This window comes from Dendropsophus ebraccatus, chromosome 5 (genome assembly GCF_027789765.1).
Source record: "Dendropsophus ebraccatus isolate aDenEbr1 chromosome 5, aDenEbr1.pat, whole genome shotgun sequence".
Classification (NCBI taxonomy): Eukaryota; Metazoa; Chordata; class Amphibia; order Anura; family Hylidae; genus Dendropsophus; species Dendropsophus ebraccatus.
The window spans coordinates 57,324,927-57,344,610 of record NC_091458.1 but is presented as its reverse complement, the minus strand read 5'-3'; the positions used below and the strand labels follow the sequence as shown (position 1 = coordinate 57,344,610).

General features: G+C 43.5%; 1 protein-coding gene and 1 long non-coding RNA gene across 4 annotated transcripts in view; one reads left to right on the top strand and one right to left on the bottom strand.

Annotated features, from left to right (window-relative positions):
- LOC138792621 (uncharacterized) overlaps nt 1-17,925 on the bottom strand; it is a 42,929-nt gene extending 25,004 nt beyond the window's left edge. Inside the window, exons 1-2 of one of the 2 annotated variants that reach the window (XR_011363165.1) lie at nt 17,840-17,925; nt 16,023-16,130 (exon numbers count right to left, since the gene is read on the bottom strand). This is a non-coding gene — a long non-coding RNA (uncharacterized lncRNA). Of the gene's footprint in view, nt 1-16,022; nt 16,131-17,507; nt 17,657-17,839 lie in introns of those variants that run through there. The other variant, XR_011363164.1, reaches the window with a different exon arrangement.
- Nucleotides 1-19,684, top strand: part of RAPGEF3 (Rap guanine nucleotide exchange factor 3) — a 65,356-nt gene that overhangs the window by 6,462 nt on the left and 39,210 nt on the right. The gene's annotated exons all lie outside the window — the stretch shown is intronic.

The following is a 19,684-nucleotide window of genomic DNA, read 5'->3' as shown; positions in this document are numbered from 1 at the left end:
ACCAACTTTCATCTAATGCGGGGTCATTGGTTCACTCATCACCTGAGAAAAAGCATTTCCAGTATTTATTCTTTGGTATGTAAACGTGTAAACCATATTCAGAAGTGTATAGTATCATATATTGAGTCCAGTTTTAATCAAGCTGAGTGAGTTCTAATTATAGAAGTTACACTGTAAATGTCTATCCCTATCAGTCATCCTCTATTACTACTTGTCAGAACCCTGACGTAGGTCATATTTCTAGGGGATCTATGTGACGTCTCATTGCATTAATGAGGTCACCTGGAGTCTGCATAGCTGCATAGTCTCATATTTATCACAGTTTAATCATTGTGTAATGGAAAGTTACACGACCTCAGCTATCAGGGGGCATGATGGGGGCTGTAGTCATGTAACACACACCAGCTATCAGAGGGGATGATGGGGGCTGTAGTCATGTAACACACACCAGCTATCAGGGGGGATGATGGGGGCTGTAGTCATGTAACACACACCAGCTATCAGGGGGGATGATGGGGGCTGTAGTCATGTAACACACACCAGCTATCAGAGGGGATGATGGGGGCTGTAGTCATGTAACACACAGCAGCTATCAGAGGGGATGATGGGGGCTGTAGTCATGTAACACACACCAGCTATCAGGGGGGATGATGGGGGCTGTAGTCATATAACACACACCAGCTATCAGGGGGGATGATGGGGGCTGTAGTCATATAACACACACCAGCTATCAGAGGGGATGATGGGGGCTGTAGTCATGTAACACACACCAGCTATCAGAGGGGATGATGGGGGCTGTAGTCATGTAACACACACCAGCTATCAGGGGGGATGATGGGGGCTATAGTCATATAACACACACCAGCTATCAGAGGGGATGATGGGGGCTGTAGTCATGTAACACACACCAGCTATCAGGGGGGATGATGGGGGCTGTAGTCATGTAACACACACCAGCTATCAGGGGGGATGATGGGGGCTGTAGTCATGTAACACACCAGCTATCAGGGGGGATGATGGGGGCTGTAGTCATGTAACACACCAGCTATCAGGGGGGATGATGGGGGCTGTAGTCATATAACACACACCACCTATCAGGGGGGATGATGGGCGCTGTAGTCATGTAACATACCAGCTATCAGGGGGGATGATGGGGGCTGTAGTCATATAACACACACCAGCTATCAGGGGGGGATTATGGGGGCTGTAGTCATATAACACACACCAGCTATCAGGGGGGATGATGGGCGCTGTAGTCATGTAACATACTAGCTATCAGGGGGGGATAATGGGGGCCTCTGGCCCCCACCTCACAGTCCCGTCCAGATCTAGTGGCCGCATGTCCTCCTGCCTCCCCCACCTCCAGCCTTCTCCTCCTCCGGTCTCCCCCTCCTCCAGCCTTCTCCTCCTCCAGTCTCCCCCTCCTCCAGCCTTCTCCTCCTCCGGTCTCCCCCTCCTCCAGCCTTCTCCTCCTCCAGTCTCCCCCTCCTCCAGCCTTCTCCTCCTCCGGTCTTCCCCTCCTCCAGCCTTCTCCTCCTCCGGTCTCCCCCTCCTCCAGCCTTCTCCTCCTCCGGTCTCCCCCTCCTCCAGCCTTGTTTTCCGATCTCCTCTCCCGGACCGCAGCGCTGCTCTCTTCCCTCTCTGCAGCCGCCGACCCTGCTCTGACCTGACCTGAGCTATGCAAGGCTATATATTACTGCTATAGCATTGCAAAGCATCAGTAAAATCAGCGCTCTGCTAGTAGAATGTGGCTGAGCCAGACTTAGCAGAGACACTGGGAGGGTGAGTGCGGACCTCAGGCTGTGAGGTGACCCATCAGCCCCCCACACTCACATTGCGGGGGTGCCGATCAGACACTTCACAGCCACCTCAAGGGTTAAATGACTGTAGCCTGCGGGATCTCAGGCCGCAGTGATTAGCTGCCGGGGTCTGCTACACACAGTAGCCGACCCTGCTGCATATGGAGGGGGTTAGGAGAGGGTTAAATGCCGCTGTCAGTGTGACAGCGGCATCTATACAGTTACATAGCCGGCACAAGCGATCGCTGTGTGCCGGCTATTTGAACTTGGCGCCGCTGAAGCGGAGAGAGGGAGGGCGGGCTGAGGAGTAAGACAGTACAGGGGATGCGCAGAAGACATGACAGGCACTCGGCTCGCTGCCCGCCATGTCTCCTGCTGTGTACTCTATGATAAGCCGTGCAGCAGTGCGGCTAATCATAAAGTATTGAATACCAGGAAATCCTGGTATCGAACCGAAAATATGCCCCTAAAATCGATAGTAGAATCGATTCTTCGGTGCATCGTGCATCCCTACTCTGCATACAGAGAAGGCTGTTAGTCGCCAATAGTATCACCCACTTTTTGTCAGCTTTCTCTGTATGCAGTCATAAGAAAAACTGTCAATCACTCAGTAGGGCCACCCACTGGACTCCTAAGCACAGAAAGAACAAGGGTTTAAATGAATAAAATATAAGTTATACTAATTTTTTTTCCAACAAAACCATCCAACTATTTTCAAGGTTTCCTTAACCTTTGTTATGATACATTAGCCTATGATAGAACAATCAAATCTCCAATTCAGGACAGGGGAAAGAATGAATCTGCTCACATAAAATAAATGCCATTCAATGACAGCAAACAATTAATGATATTGAATAATGATGAGTTGCATACCTTTAAGCTTTCTTTATATTTGCAATCTCAATCTCAACCCTTCTCTTCTCCTATTCGGCTTTATTTAGGCTGTGTCATTACATCGCCGCACATATTCATACAGTTTCCCCACTCCCAGCATCATATTGGAGATGGTGCAGTGCAGGGGGATTCCACTACAGGCCTTTCAGGTCTGTGCCGTCCGTGAATAAGGCCTATACTTACATGTAACCCAGTTATCATTATGATGCAGGTGATGCAATACAACTGAATTTTAAAGTTTGTATTATGATCACAACACCCGGACTGGACGTCACTGCAGTATTAAGGAACCAAAGTTAGATCGCCATAAAGCCTTATCGCTATGGAGTCCTGGTCTCTCTAGTATGACCAGGGTCTTGGGATTAAGTTCCCAATACTGCAGGGGATCTTAGCAGTTGGACCCCCCAGCCATAAGACACATCCCTACCCTGTGGATAGGGGACAAATTGTAATGGTGGGTTAACACCAATAAGGGGTATTCCTAAATTACACAGAGATATATAACTGTGTAATCTATACAGGTTACACACTGAGCCACATACTCACACACCCCTGGAATTTCAGTCCACCCTACTGAAATGTATTGTTGTCCCTGTGTTTTCCTGGCACCCGTCATGGTCCCAGACAGTACATCATCAGGCACATAATCTTATGGGTCTTGGCTTGGCCTTGTCCCGCAATCCAAACCAGTGCCATTTTCCCACTTGCCCACATTACTGTGTGTAGCTCCTTACCCGCACTCAGCACAGTCCAGCTACAATGCTGTGGGATGGGTCAGTGTGCGCACAATGCTGGATAACCCCTTTAAACTTCAAATCAAACTTTATTGAACAGAGCACAATGGTTTTAATTTAGCATTTATGATGTAATGCACTTTGGTTATTGCTACCCCTTGCTAAAACATGTATAACTGCATACCCAAAGCATGGTAACCAAAACATTGTGTCTTATACAATAGTTCTAGCATTATATTCAGGATAAACAATGCAATAAGTTACTTGACAAGTGAGTACCTGCTCTAGTGCACTGATATGTAGGAGGACAAGGAAATGTGAACAAAGTCGAGATATTTTTGTATTTTCCTTCCTACGGCATGTCCTGTTGTAAATTGCAAGTCCTGTATATAATCTGATAAAGCAGCATTCAACGCTGGTTGTTATATTTGTACATCATATGAGGTGATATTAAAGTCACGGACTATGCTATGTGGCAATGTCAAATATTTAGACGAGCATATAGTAAAAGATTGAAGAGAGTTAAGAGTGTCAGCATGGAGGGAGCCAGCTGAGTGAAAGTATTTGTTCAAGGTGCTGCTGACGTTCATAGGCAAAGGAACCGTGACATGAGGAGCCAAGGCAGGTAAATATTAAGCACTCAGTGCTTGTCTCCCTGTAACCATTGAGTCACGGCAGGAAAGTAAGCTGACCAGATCTGTGCTGTGCTGTCAGTCAGCATTGTCGTCACTGGGGGGCGGGGGGGGGGGGGAACTGCTACAGTAACTGAAAAGAAGGCCAATAAGACAATGGATTTACAACTTGGTACAATCTTTTTGTAGTTTTAAAACCTTGGATTATATTTTATTGTTTGAATGTAGATATGAAATAAGCTGTCAGAAAATGATAAGTACAAAAAAGATCAGTGGGTCCAAAATGGATATTGGCTCTTGGGCCCACCCTGAGAAATAAATTGGCTCACCCTCAGTCTCTATTTAGTTTTGCATATTAAGTTTTAAGTGAAAGAGTTATGTAATCTAGGCATTGTATCCGTTGTTGATGCTGTTCTCTATAATCAGTTAGGCCGGGTTTACACTCATCCGGCGGTGCAGTGGCGTTTTCCTCTGCTACAGGAGAAAAGCGCCAAAGGGAAAAGCATCTTTGAACTGATCTCATTGTTTTCAGTAGGACAGTTCAAAGCATGCGGTGGGAAAACAGTGCCGCCGCATTACCGGACACGTTGTGCGGCAGAACCTATCTTGTAGCATCCTGACGTAATGCCGGTCCAGTGATACGGCAGCCGCATCCATTGAAGTTTATAGAGTGCTGGAGGCCTTGCTGGCAACAACGCATGCATTTATGCACTGTCCAGCTTTTGCCTCCGGCACTCCAAGGAAAGGTGTCCCCACCCCCCATTAACCCTTGTGACCTCAGTCCTGCAGCAGAGTGGCCCTTGGCAGGAGGGTAAGCACCCTATAGGAGATGTCCCCATGTCCTGCTGCCCACAGTAGAGGGTTCCGATGTGAGTTGTCCCCCCTTCACCCTATAGTTGTTCACATGCTCTGATGCTGCCTTCTATAGCAGCTGACCCTATAATAGATGGCCCCTGATGTAGAGGAAAAAACTGATCACAACTGAGGTAATAAACTTATGGCAACTAATGGTAACGGATGGCAACTGATGGTTTTTATTGGAAAAAAGGATGGAAACCTTTTTGGCATCAGTTGTGACATCAGTTGTGGTCAGTTTCTTACAATAAAACCGAAACGGATGCAACTTATATATGTAAACTTAGCCGTAAAGATATAAGTAATATGAATTTATAAATGACATGTTTATTAGTGAAATTCAATCTGACAGAACTATAGATGTTGACAATATTAATTGGTATTAACACCATGCCATCTAAATATAGCTTCCTTAGACCGGAAATACAAAAATCCCACACATAATTCCAGAAAAAGATGGCTGCTTTCTTCCAGAAACACTGCTGCGCCCAACACAATAGCTAACACAATTTGTGGACAGGTGTGGCAATGTTTATGGAAGAAAGAAGCCAAACTATGTATTGTTTCACTTATTTTCTGGACGCATTGGTGAGTTCTCTATGGCTCAACCAAAGCTATGTTGAGATTGCATGGCACATCATTGTCATTTCCATTTGCCGACAGGGTTCCAATCAGACAGTGGTAAAGGAAGCGTGCATATTGATAACACCATGGTAGTTCAGTAGATATTATTAGTGTTACTTATTAAGTGCAATGGTTTATCATAGTTATATGTTCTGCAAGACAGAGGAAATGGCTCACAAGAGCTTGCACTCCTAAGGTTAGGAGGTTATATTAACATAAGTGGGTCAATAGGTTAAGTACAGAATTGTTCTGGTTGATGGGAAAGCTGCATTCTTGAGTTTTGGGTAGATTCTTATCTCATTCACATACTTGAATAAATTGCTGACCCATCTTTGTTCCAGATCATAATCAAGATTATAAAGAGATTTCAACTGAGTACCCAGAAAAGAGAATGCAATTGATCATATATGGGATGGCTTGTCAACACCTGGGCTACAAGATGATCGTCCTAAATTCTTTTGTACATAAAGCTAGATTGGTCCGAAATTGAGCAGCTTTAAGTATAGAACCCCCAAGGAACTACCCTTGAGTATAGTAGAAAAACATTTTGCTCCCCCTTCAGTTTTAGTTGCCAGTCGGAACCTTAGAGAAAGGCTGAAAATTATTATTATACTGAGACATGCAAAGCTCATTCTGCAGAGTGTTAAATGAGCCAAAAGAGGTGAACAGCATTTTCACTGCCCCAGACCAAAGGAGACTGTGGGGGCAGTTTATATAAATACCATATGAAAGCTTAGGTATGGCATTGTATTTTGTTTGGGCACTAATTGGTTGTATTATTGAAATTATATGGAAGTATTCAGGTATAAACATCCAAGTAAAAGTGCATATACACACGTGTGGTATATAAATAAATAAATAAATAAATAAAAACATATGCTGCTTTAGAAAGTACATGAAAAACAATAGTTAGAAAAAGTTGGAAAGAACCCCCTTTAATTTTTTGCCTAAGCCCCATTTTCTATAATGCAGTAAAGGCCTCCTGGATTTGATAGCCTATGTAATTAATTAAATTTTTGTAAATCACTTAATTTACAAAAAATTACTCCTTACCCCAGGAAACCAGTTCTAAATTATTGGTTGCTAGGTGTCTCCCTCCTCTGCAATCTACTGTTCACTGTCTGTTGTTAACAGACGTCTGTCCCTAGTAACAGCCTGAGCAAGATAGATTACAGAAAGTGGTGTTGGGGCATACCATGTGCTCTGTGTAGAAGAAGGGGAGCAAGAGAGAGAGAAAGCCTGGGCTGTGTAACTGCAAGCTGTGAAATGGAGTGAATAAAAAATAGCTGTGTAATCTGGAGTTTTTTTTTTACATGGAAGTCTGCAAATAATGGACGACGTTGTGTGTAAGGTATGCATAAAAAGGATTTTTTCAGGGAATCCCTCTGACATGTATATGCATATACAGATGTTGCCAGATGCAGGCTAAAAAGATCCTTACACGAAAAAATGCAAAAAGAAAAACCCAAAGCAGGCAGGAAAAAGGCTACTTGACTTGTACTTTAACAAACAACTTTCAGAGTGATGACATGGTGGTTTTAGTGCTCCCACTTCCATTACTAACCCTTATGAGTCCTCTGGTTTGTTTGTCAGCAGTGCTCTCATCTGGATTTTCTTTCCCGTCTCTAGCCAATTATAGGACAACACCTACTCCTCTCTGGTATACATAATATAGTTCTGAAGGCTGTCACAGTGTTGGGTGTTGATCTACACAGTGCAGTAGTATAGATGGCATGTGAAGGCAGAAAGATGTATTTGAGGCATTGGGTTTGCAAGCTGCTATGTGAGCAGAAAGAAAACAACAGAATCACATATAGTTGCATCACAAAAGCAGCCCTGGTCTAAGCAGTGTTGATAATGATAAGCCAAAGGAAGAGGGAAAACGAGATTATATTCATGGGAAAGTGCTGTGTACAAAGTAAGAACACAAATATATTTACAGTAACAGCTGCCCAAAGCTTTATGGATGGTCAGAGATAAGAGGGAAGCTTTCATTTGCCTTTCATACACAACGTGGACCCTCTGTAGGACTCTGTAGGACCGCATAACAATATCTACATACAATCCCCACTGGTCATATTTTATCTTGGTCTCACTGCTGCTAAAACAGGCACATAGTATCGCACCATAAAAATCAAATACATCAAGGGCACCAGATGGTAGTGTATGATACGTATGATACATAATATAGAAAATCAAGAGACCCACCACAAATAACATGCTTTGTCTGGGGATGAATGGTCTTGAGAAGTGAGATTATTTACTGTACATAAATGCTATTAAATTTTGCACCTGTATTTATACAGAAGGAAAAGCACAGCTAAGGCCAAACAACCCCATGATGGCAGGTGTCCCCAGTCAAACCATGTCATAACCCTAACATGCAGTGAGAGATTGGTTACCAGCAGCAAATGCATACACTACCACAGGTATCACCAACCCACCCAGCAGAGGGCATGGCAGTGCCCATGTGCAGGGATACATGCACTGCAGAAGTAACCTAAAAATCTCCATAGAAAGAAAATTGGGAATGTATATATGGAAATAGTAAACTGATGCAACAACAGAAACTTTTTACTAAAGAATTATGTATTTTCAATAATATATTAATAAACATTGCAACTTTGTCATCTGGATTTGGTCCTGCACGCCTTTTTCTTGTAAATTATGCAATCGTACCATAAAAGTCAACAGACGCTTAGACAGGTTCAGATCTGAATTTCTGCCTTAGGTGCTGAAACACCCTCAACCAGAATCTTGTTAACTGAGTATTTGGGAAAGTCCTTCTGATGCTGAATCTCATATCTAGAATGCAAAAGCAGAGTTCACAATTGTAGTCAGGTGTTAGGTAAAGTTTTGTGCACAAAATCTGTTGCGATCAAACAGTTCAGTACACAGAAGAGTAGGGTGGGACGTATGTACTGTACAATTCAGTACACAGAAGAGTGCATATGGTCAGACATATCTACAATTTAGTACACAGAAGAGTGGGGTCAGCCATGGTCAGACGTACGTACAATTCAGTACACAGAAGAGTGCATATGGTCAGATGTATGTTCAATTCAGTACACAGAAGAGTGCATATGGTCAGACGTATATACAATTCAGTACACAAAAGAGTACGTATGGTCAGACGTATGTACAATTCAGTACACAGAAGAGTGCGTATGGTCAGACGTATATACAATTCAGTACACAAAAGAGTGCGTATGGTCAGACGTATGTACAATTCAGTACACAGAAGAGTGCATATGGTCAGACGTATGTTTAATTCAGTACACAGAAGAGTGCGTATGGTAAGACATATGTACAATTCAGTACACAGAAGAGCCCGTATGGTCAGACATATATACAATTCAGTACACAAAAGAGTGCGTATGGTCAGACGTATGCACAATTCAGTACACAGAAGAGCGCATATGGTCAGACATATGTACAATTCAGTACACAGAAGAGCCCGTATGGTCAGACGTATGTACAATTCAGTACACAGAAGAGTGCGTATGGTCAGATGTATGTACAATTCAGTACACAGAAGAGTGCGTATGGTCAGACGTATATACAATTCAGTATACAGAAGAGTGCGTATGGTAAGATGTATATACAATTCAGTACAAAGAAAAGTGCGTATGGTCAGACGTATATACAATTCAGTACACAGAAGAGTGCGTATGGTCAGACGTATATACAATTCAGTACACAGAAGAGCCCGTATGGTCAGACGTATGTACAATTCAGTACACAGAAGACTGCGTATGGTCAGATGTATGTACAATTCAGTACACAGAAGAGTGCGTATGGTCAGACGTATATACAATTCAGTACACAGAAGAGTGCGTATGGTCAGACGTATGTACAATTCAGTACACAGAAGAGTGCGTATGGTCAGACGTATATACAATTCAGTACACAGAAGAGTGCGTATGGTCAGACGTATGTACAATTCAGTACACAGAAGAGTGCGTATGGTCAGATGTATGTACAATTCAGTACACAGAAGAGTGCGTATGGTTAGATGTATGTACAATTCAGTACACAGAAGAACGAGATCAGCCATGGTCAGACGTATGTTCAATTCTGTACATGAAAGAGTGAGATCAGCCATGGTCAGATATATGCAAAGTTTGGTAGGTAGTTGTTAAGATTTCGAAACATGGATCACTGACTCGTCAGAATAACAAGGCACAGAAAATACAAAGCCTTAGGTAAATATAGGTCAGCAATTACTATGACTAGGCACAGAACAAGTACAATCCATTAACTGGTCATTGTGTGCAGCTAATACACAGCTAAGAGCTTAAATATATTAAAAAGTATAACTGGAGAGGTTAAAGTAGGTCAAGGCAAGTTCAAGGCAGATTGCCTCTAATGTCCATCATTTTCCATCCCTGGTTGCCTCCTCCTCCTCCTGATTTGATTGACAGCTTTTAGGGTCCATTTACACAGAAAGCTTTTCTGACAGATTATCTGCCAAAGATTTGAAACCTAAGCCAGAAACAGACTATAAATAGGGAACATGTCATTAAGCAAAACCTGAGATTTTTCCTTTTTTCAAATCCATTCCTGGCTTTGACTTGAAAATGTTGGCAGATAATCTGTCAGATAATCTTTCTGTGTAAATGGACCCTTACCCTCTCTGGTGTAGGGCATGGAAATGTTGGGCACTACAGGTGTTTGGGATTGGCCTTGTCTGCAAATATGGAAAAATGGTAATTGCTTGACTCAAAAGTGAAAGTTTGAGTGAGCAAATTTGCTGAACGTTTGGGTTTGGCCAAATCCAAACGCTCAGCATTTGAGTCCCTATGTCTGGAGAAGTCAAATGCAGCCCTAGAGAGTCCTGGAAATCATGGATACAGCCATGGGGCCTTATTCCACCGGCCGATTATCGTTTGCATAATCGTTAACGATTAACGATCTCAAACGACCGCTATTGCGAAAGACCTGAAAACGTTCAGTCATTTCCATGGAACGATAATCGTTACTTATGATCATAATTGCGATAGTTTTTCTTCGCTATTTATTCACTACTTGCGTTAGTATCTATTGAGACCGAACGATGTCTTATTCAATGCGAACGATTTGCGAACGTTTTGCGAACGAGCAACGATAAAAATAGGTCCAAGTCTTATAAAGCGATCAACGATTTCTCGTTCGGTCGTTAATCGTTAACTGCATTTCAACCGAACGATTATCGTTTAGATTCGAATGATTTAACGATAATCTGAACGATAATCGTCCGGTGGAATAGGGCCCATAGTTTCTATTCATTTATTATGGACCTTCATGGTGCTTTACTCCCCTGTTTGTCACTCAGTCTTACTGGATACAAAAGAGGGGCTTCAGATTAAGTACCAAGCCGGGGAATAAAGTGCCTGACAGATCTGGAATATATAGAGACAAAGGGGGACATTTACTAATGTGTGCGACTATTCTAATGAGGATTGGTGTATATTTTGTTCCAATATCTTGTGACTGATTTATTAAAAGGTAACACTGCCATAGTGAATGTGTCTAAGTAAAAAGCTGTAAAAATTCAAAAATTGCGCTAGCATATTTTCACCTGGTATTGACCAGAGGTAAACCTGCACTAGTTTGTGTGACTTTTTAAAAAGTCGCAAATGACAAATTGAGCGCTAATCCCGGATTATGTGATTTTTTGGGTGAATCCTCAAAACAGGCAAATTTAAAAAAAGTTGCATCTAAAAAATATTCACTCGTCAAATATACTGGTTCATAATAGACCAAAAATGGGTGAAAAATCCAATTATTTACCTAAAAATAGGCGCAAAATCCTCAATAAATTTCCCCCAAATTCTTTATGCATTTCTTGTATTTAGTGTTACTGACAGATATAGGAAGCTTTCCATCTCACATAACTGCGTGACTAAACTGTACTAGTATTTCACATGAAGGGGCTGTGCAAGGCCTCATGTAAAACCTTTATGTAAACCCATAATTGTTTGTTGTTGAAACAGTAGGAAGTGGATTTGCTGGGCATTAAGCTGTCATGCTAGAATAATGATGAGGTTACAGCCCCAAGCATTCGATTGGCACTTCCTAAATGGCTTTTATAGGCTAAAAATATAAGCATTATGTATATAAAACTACACAGAGGTATCAGCCGTTCCATTGTGAGCGTCTGCACAATAAAATGTTAGATCTATTTTTACCACAGTAGGAAGTGTGAGTGTATTTTAAGCGGTTTAGGTGTCATAAACTACAGGAACAGAGCTCAAACCCTCGCATAGGCCACAGATTATAATTCAATGACATAATCTTGGCTAGGAACCAGGACTATCAATATCAGAACCTTGTGGGAACATATGCCATCCAGCCGTATTATGTGTTGATTGAGCCAAAGTTCCTTCCTCATTGTACAGCCCATGCTTGTAAAGATGTTTTCAACACTAGTGTAGTTATTTAGCTTAAAAAAATAGAAGTGTCATTATGGTGGTCAGTAGGAATTCCAAAAAGGACCCCACTGCCTGCACTGGTGTCCGGCCCATGGGGAGAAAGGCCAGCTTATACATGTCTCACACCGTAGCAGGGTCAGATAAGGGGCTAAAATTATACCCACTGATCTCCAGGGCCAATGGGGGGTGCTTTCCAACTAATTTAGATTACCTACATATACTTTAATGCAGGGGTGGGGAACCTCCGGCCCACGGGCCGCATCCGGCCCCTGAGACCTCCCGATGCGGCCCGCGGCCCGCAGCTCCCCTGTGATGCTCGCCGCTCTGCTGGGGAAGAAGCCGGCATACACTGCATCCTCCGGTGTCTGTGACAGCTGGCGGACACCGGAGGATGCTGTCTGTGCCGGCTTCTTCCCCAGCAGAGCGGCGCGTGTCTTTAGTCTCTTGCGGGCCGCGCGCGATGACGTCATTTCATCGCGCGCCGCCTGCAGGAGAAGACCGGCACAGAGGACCTGGGAGAGAAGAGGACCTGGACTGCGTGGGAGCGGAGGTAAGGTGAGTGGGATGTTTATTTTTTTATTTGGGGGTTAACTAGGATCCCAGGGACATGACTGATGGGGGGGACAACTAGGCTACCAGGGACATGACTGATGGGGGGGGGACAACTAGGCTACCAGGGACATGACTGATGGGGGGGGACAACTAGGCTACCAGGGACATGACTGATGGGGGGGGACAACTAGGCTACCAGGGACATGACTGATGGGGGGGGGACAACTAGGCTACCAGGGACATGACTGATGGGGGGGGGGACAACTAGGCTACCAGGGACATGACTGATGGGGGGGACAACTAGGCTACCAGGGACATGCCTGATGGGGGGGGGGGGAATAACTAGGCTACCAGAGACATGACTGATGGGGGGGGGGAATAACTAGGCTACCAGGGACATAACTGATTGGGGGGGGGGATAACTAGGCTACCAGAGACATGACTGATGGGGGGGGGGAATAACTAGGCTACCAGGGACATAACTGATGGGGGGGGGGGACAACTAGGCTACCAGGGACATGCCTGATGGGGGTTAACTAGGCTACCAGGGACATGCCTGATGGGGGGGGGGGGGAATAACTAGGCTACCAGAGACATGACTGATGGGGGGGGACAACTAGGCCACCAGGGACATGACTGATGGGGGGGGAATAACTAGGCTACCAGGGACATGACTGATGGGGGGGGGACAACTAGGCTACCAGGGACATGACTGATGGGGGGGACAACTAGGCTACCAGGGACATGACTGATGGGGGGGGGACAACTAGGCTACCAGGGACATGACTGATGGGGGGGGGGGGGATAACTAGGCTACCAGGAACATGACTTGGGGGTTAACTAGACTACAAGGGGCATCACTGGGGGTTAACTACAATAGCAGGGGCACTAGGGGAACAATACTATGCCTTGTCCTGGGTGCTGCAAACCCCCGCTACTAACTGCCGCGCACGGTATGCGGCCCTCGAATGATTTTATTAATGCCCGACCGGCCCTCGACATGGAAAAGGTTCCCCACCCCTGCTTTAATGGGAGCTGGGCTACTACACAATGTATGAAGCTATCTGTCTTAGGTGCCATTCATTGTGTATTGTGGGCACAGTGGCAGACTGCTTATTGACATTGTTGCAGCATTGGCCCACTAACAGCTTTCATGCTGGGGTCTCGCCATGTGGACGCCCAACGATCAAGAGAACTGCAGTCCCTGTGTGTCTTATGTAAATGGTAGTATGCCTTTGTTACTACCAGCCCTCCATTGCCTGTCTGTGGGTCTGACAGTGTTAGCTGAGTGCTATACTCTTTTTTTTCCCCCATTAGTCCCATTGAAGGTGAATGGAGCAGTAGTCATGCAAGTGCACTAATAACCAATTCACACAAGGCACTCAGGGACCACCATTTGCAAGATTCCAGATAAAAAGCATGGATAATCCCCAGGAGCTTAAGGCCCTATTACACGTAACGATTATAATCCGTATTCCCCCGATATGGGCTGTTACGGCCGATAATCATTCTGTGTAATAGAAGGCAACAATCAGCCGTCATGAACGATGTCGGCTGATCGTTGCAGTCGTTTATCTTTCAACATGTTGAAGGACAAACAACTGTGTTAGCAGTGATCTGCTGCCATCGCTCCGTGGAATATGGGCTGCCCGGACAATCTAACGATCACCCAGGCAGCCCCCCCGCAGCTCCCTCCGGCCTCCTCTGTACTCACCTGCTCGCTGTCGCCGCATGTAATAGCGCCAACAGCGAGCGGGGAACGAGGAGCAAACAAGTGTTAACAGCGCTCGTTTGCTCCTCTAGTCGCCCTGTGTAATAGGGACTTAATGTGAGCAATGGCAATCTCTGTACAGTGATAGAGTATGTTAGTGTTATATAAACAACAGGAAATTAATGAACCCTCTCCTTCTTTGGGCTGGGTTCACACTACGTATATTTCAGTCAGTATTGTGGTCCTCATATTGCAACCAAAACCAGGAGTGGATTAAAAACACAGAAAGGATCTGATCACACAATGGTGAAATTGAGTGGATGGCCGCCATATAACGGTAAATAACTGCCATTATTTCAATATAACAGCTGTTGTTTTAAAATAACAGCAAATATTTGCCATTAAATGACGGCCATCCACTCAATTTCAACATTGTGTGAACAGAGCCTTTCTGTGTTTTCAATCCACTCCTGGTTTTGGTTGCAATATGAGGACCACAATACTGACTAAAATATACGTAGTGTTAACCCAGCCTTGAAGTGTATAGTGGAAAGAGTTGAGTTATTTCACATACATAGAGAATAATACAGATGCCCAATTCTAGTTTGCTGGTGAAGTTCCCATTAAGTTGTTCAATCATTTGCCTGACCGTTTACCGCTGTTACGAAGTGTCTTATACCAGGCCTGTACTTTGCTCTTGATACCCATGACTAGACATTGCTCAATATCTAAAGTGGTTGTAAAAGGTTAGAAAACATGGCTGACTTCTTCCAAAACAGCACTGCTCCTGTTCACGTGTTGTATATAGTAATGCAACTTTGCGTTCAAAAAACTGGAAGAAAGCAGCTATATTTTTCTAAACTTAAAATAATCTTTAATATGATGAGCAAGATGTATTAAAATAGTTTAATTTGTATAGCCAAAGTTAAAAGGAATTAGGACAAAGCTCAATGCCCAATGACAAATATTGAAGGTCTCTCATTCGTATTCCAAACCACTATATTGCTGGAGTCAAGTGGGCTCATCTGGTGCATATATATTCTGCGGCTATTCTAGTTTCCATCTACAAAATATACAAGCTTCAATTGGCCCACACAGGGCAGAATAACCTGCTGAACTGCCTATTGTTTTCTGACTGGCACACATTATACACCGTTGAGCTATTAGGTTGATGAACTTTTTGGCTCCTCTAGTTAGAAAGCAGATGAATTCTGTTCCAATAGGCAGGATACAGCATAAATGGATGTATTCGGAACCCCCTGCCATCAAATCTATTAGAACATATATTATGGCAAAGAGCCGAGAATCTTCTGGACAAATGGTTAATAGAAAACGTCAGAGCCTGAAATGATATATAATGGGAAAAGCTTTGTAAATATTCCCTTAGAACGAAGGACAAGGCGGGGTGCCTTAAAGTACACTGTGTGTATCCATAGTGACAGCAGACTGTTGCCAAATCCACTCGGGACCAGAGCGGTGAGGCCTGGAGAAAGGCCAAACTCCTGCCGGATGTGTCCTGTAATTCAGGATTTCTGGATCAGAATAGGCCAGGAAACCCTGTGCAATGTGAGAGGAGGAAAGGAGGGGTGCATTGCTATTGTATGGCGAAAGGAAACTCTCAGTATAGTACATTTTTTACTGTGTTACCCTCAACATTATTACAATACTAGATAGTAAGTGACAGGAACACAGTGTATGTTAAAAGGGATCATGTTCATTAAAGGGAACCTATCACTTCAGTCATTCTGCCCTTGCTGGGGGTGGCATAGCATAGTAATGTGTTATGTGAGTAGTTTGTGAGAACTCACTTGCTTAAGTAGGGAACGCTGTAGGATAAGGAGTCCAGGATATTCATGAGCGGCAGCTGGGGCTACAGGTTCTGTATTTAGCTTGTAACTTATAATGTCCTCATTTGGCTATACAAAAGGGAAAAAAAAGTGATGAGTCTTGAAATTTGGATTTATTTAATAACATAGTAACATAGTACGTAAGGCTGAAAAAAGACATATCTAAGGTACATCCAGATTATTCAATTATCCTGCCATAAACAGCATAGGCCCCAGCAACTTGAAGAAAGTACTCACCCCTTGCTATTCTCTCTGATCAATCTCAGATCAGTATGAGTGGACTGTCCATTACCAGGATCCATCTCAAAACATTTGGCCACCACATTTGGAAAGCACACTTGCTGGATTGTTTCGGACATATCATCATTGGATGACATTTTGAACAAGACTCAACACGGACTTGTTCAGTGTGATGTTTGAGGGCAAATAACACCGCATAACAATGATCCCTTTACTCCTGGAATGCTCTTAAAGTCACTTGCGAGAAAAATGCATTACAAGCATTTGTTATTGTTATGTCTGCAGATTCTAGATAAAAAGTATAACTCTTTGGATCTAGTGATTGATAATTGTCCATGAGAATTAATAATATCATCACAGTTATCAATATCTCAGCCCAACCAAGAAAACTTTTAAAGCCCATTTGATAAATGCTTTCACGAGTTTCCCAGTGATTGAACCTAACCATTTTGGCACCACAGATATAACCTATAATTTAATGGCCAGCTCAACTGTTATCACATTAGATTTCTCTAACCTTCTCCAGTTTTATATTTGTACATCCTTGGAGAGTCCCGAGACACTCTGTTCTACAGAACAAAACATTTGTACTTAGGACATAAGTGAGGATATTTTTATGGGTGTCACTGGCACCTGATGAGCGTGACTATAGTAATGGTTCAAATTAAAGACTTATTAAAAGAGTATTAAAAGAAAAAATTAAAGTTTGAGAACATGATAATGCAAATAATGCTTAAAGAGGTTGCCCAACATTTTTTTCTTATTGGAAATGTGAATAATTTGTAATGTGTCCCTTTCCCTGAGTGTTTTTCTCTAACCTTTTTTCGCCTCTGTGTCCCTGGGCCTCCTCCTCTGTTGCTGCTTTTTGGATTTGTGTTTGTTTACATAAAGAACTTCCAGGTCACAGAGGTCAGCAGCAGGTGTAGCTCCACCCCCTCCTCTCTGAATCTAGCTCCGCCCACTCTATAGGCAGGTAATGTCTGTATTACTACAAGTGTCCTTTGAGCAGCATGGTGGCTCAGTGGCTGCCAATTACTTATGTTATCAAATAAATTAGTTTTTTCACACTTTTATCTGTTGTAGGACTACAAACCCCAGCCCACATGTACATGATAGGAGTTGTAGTCCTGGATTACATATACACTACAGTAGCCATCCCACTGGTGGGCGGGGTCTCAATGAGGCAGCATTCTGTTACATGTTTACCTCAGCAATAGCTTGATAGATGACATGGTGACTGACATGAGATGAAGTAGCATCTCTCCTCTCCACATTACACACAGCAGCAGCTCTGCCCTAACACTGTACATCCTTACACTCCAATAGTAACAATATAGGGGAAGATTTAGCAAAGCCTGTGCAGGGGAGCAGTTACCCATAGCGACCAATCAGATTACTTCTTTCATTTTTAAAAAAGGCCTTGGAAACTGAAATCTAGAATCTGACTGGTTGCTATGGGTAACTGCTTCCCTGTTCCTCTGCATAAGTTTTGATAAATCACCCCCATAGTTCCTATATTTACTGTTTATAGCTCCAACCTATGCTGCAGTGCTGTACAGAGATTGTAGCCTGTCATGCTGTCCTTACTGCTGCAGTTTCTTCTGGGCTCAGATGTCAGTTAGATGTTAGGGGTGGGGCTAAAGAAATGTGGCTGTATAACCCCGCCCATCTGATGACTCACTGTTCCCTCACTGGCAGGAACAGGAAACAGAAGGGAACAGAATTTCACAGGAAGCAAAGAAAACACAGGCAGGGTGGTCATGTGACTGAGCCTGAGAACACAGTAAGCGCTCTAAATAAAAAATAGAGGTGTATGTAGAATATGCAACATCCACAGAGGTCAATGCAATGCTAGTTTATTGAAAAATCCCAAACAACCCCTTTAAGGTATGTTCACACATAGTATTTCTGTCAGTCTTTGGTTACTTTTTATCAACCAAAACCAGGAGTGGAACACTTCTGGTGTTGGAAAAAGACTGACCAAAAGGCTGACGGAAATACTATGTGTGAACATAGCCTTAGTAATAATTAAAGCAAATGTACCAGCAGTACATTTGCTTTGAAATTTTCACATGGATAGAACAGTGCCGTTGCGGGTAAGCGCATGGCCCGGGTACCAGCTGGGGCTAAAGCACTGGAGGTGGGCCGGCCCGCCCCCAGTGGGAGAACCCCCCCGCCCCTCTATGATGTGGTTCCTTTGTTTCTAATGGAGCCGCGTCATAGAGGGGTGGGGGTTTCCTCCCACTGGGGGCAGGCAGCCCGCCTCAAGTGCTTCAGCCCCAGCCTGGGAATAGAATGGTACTATACTCTCGTACCACGGTTAAAAAAAAGGACCGCGCCACCGGCTTCCCCCGTGCCAGTGCCGTTCTATCCATGATTATCCAATAAATGATAAAGACTAAATTTTTGCAAAAATAGGCAAATGTCATCAATATTCCTTGTAATTACAGGACAGAACAACCTTAAATTAGGTCTTCCAGATAAACAATCTTATGAATTTTTTTGAACAGGTTAGAATCTTTTTTTTTTTTTTTTTTAATATCTCATCTTCCACGTTGCGAGTATAAATGCTTGAAGTCACAGGATGAAAATCCGAGGCTGCACTACTTCCAGGTCTGATCATATATTCTGTTATGATTTCCGTCATGTAATTTTCATCATCCTATTATCGTGCAGACCTTGCAAGGAACATGGGATCGGAAGCAATGTTTTCGATCTGCCTGGTTTGGATAGTGGAATCTATAGGGATTCACATGTGGTCCTCTATGTATTTGCTGATCTGAATGGATAGAAGGACAGCACTAAAATCACTGAAATCAGAACAAGACATGGTATCAACTGAATCCCTCAGTACTGCAGTATGAGGCCCGCAAAGTCAAATTCAGCAGGTTCTGCTGATAATATAAAGCTGTTGTAAACATTACATATGTTTCTGGCAAACTCAGTTATAGAAACTATCCCCAAGGTGGGAAAGTGGGTAAGTTGGATTTTAAGTGCCCATTCTTTTTGTTCTTTGGGAAATAAGAGGTTTCCATTGGTTTCTGGCTGTGGCTTTCACCCACACACCTGGGAGAGTGTGTATGTGTTAAAAGGGGCCTGGACTTGCTAAGCACACAGCTTTCTTGTGATCATGGCCAGCTGTATTTGTTTAAGGGCCTCCTGACTCTCTCCTGATAGATGATGTATGGGGAAACATGGGGGCATGTTGAATTCTTTTGGACCTACCCCACTGCCAGAGGTCTCTTGCCATTGAAACACATAAATTCTCGTCAGTGGGGGAATCGGGGGAATAGATATTGGCCAAACAGGCCTTCATCCAGCAGTTATTGAAGAAATATGGTCACCATTAGACTTCCAAAACATCATCCAGTTGTGAAGCATAA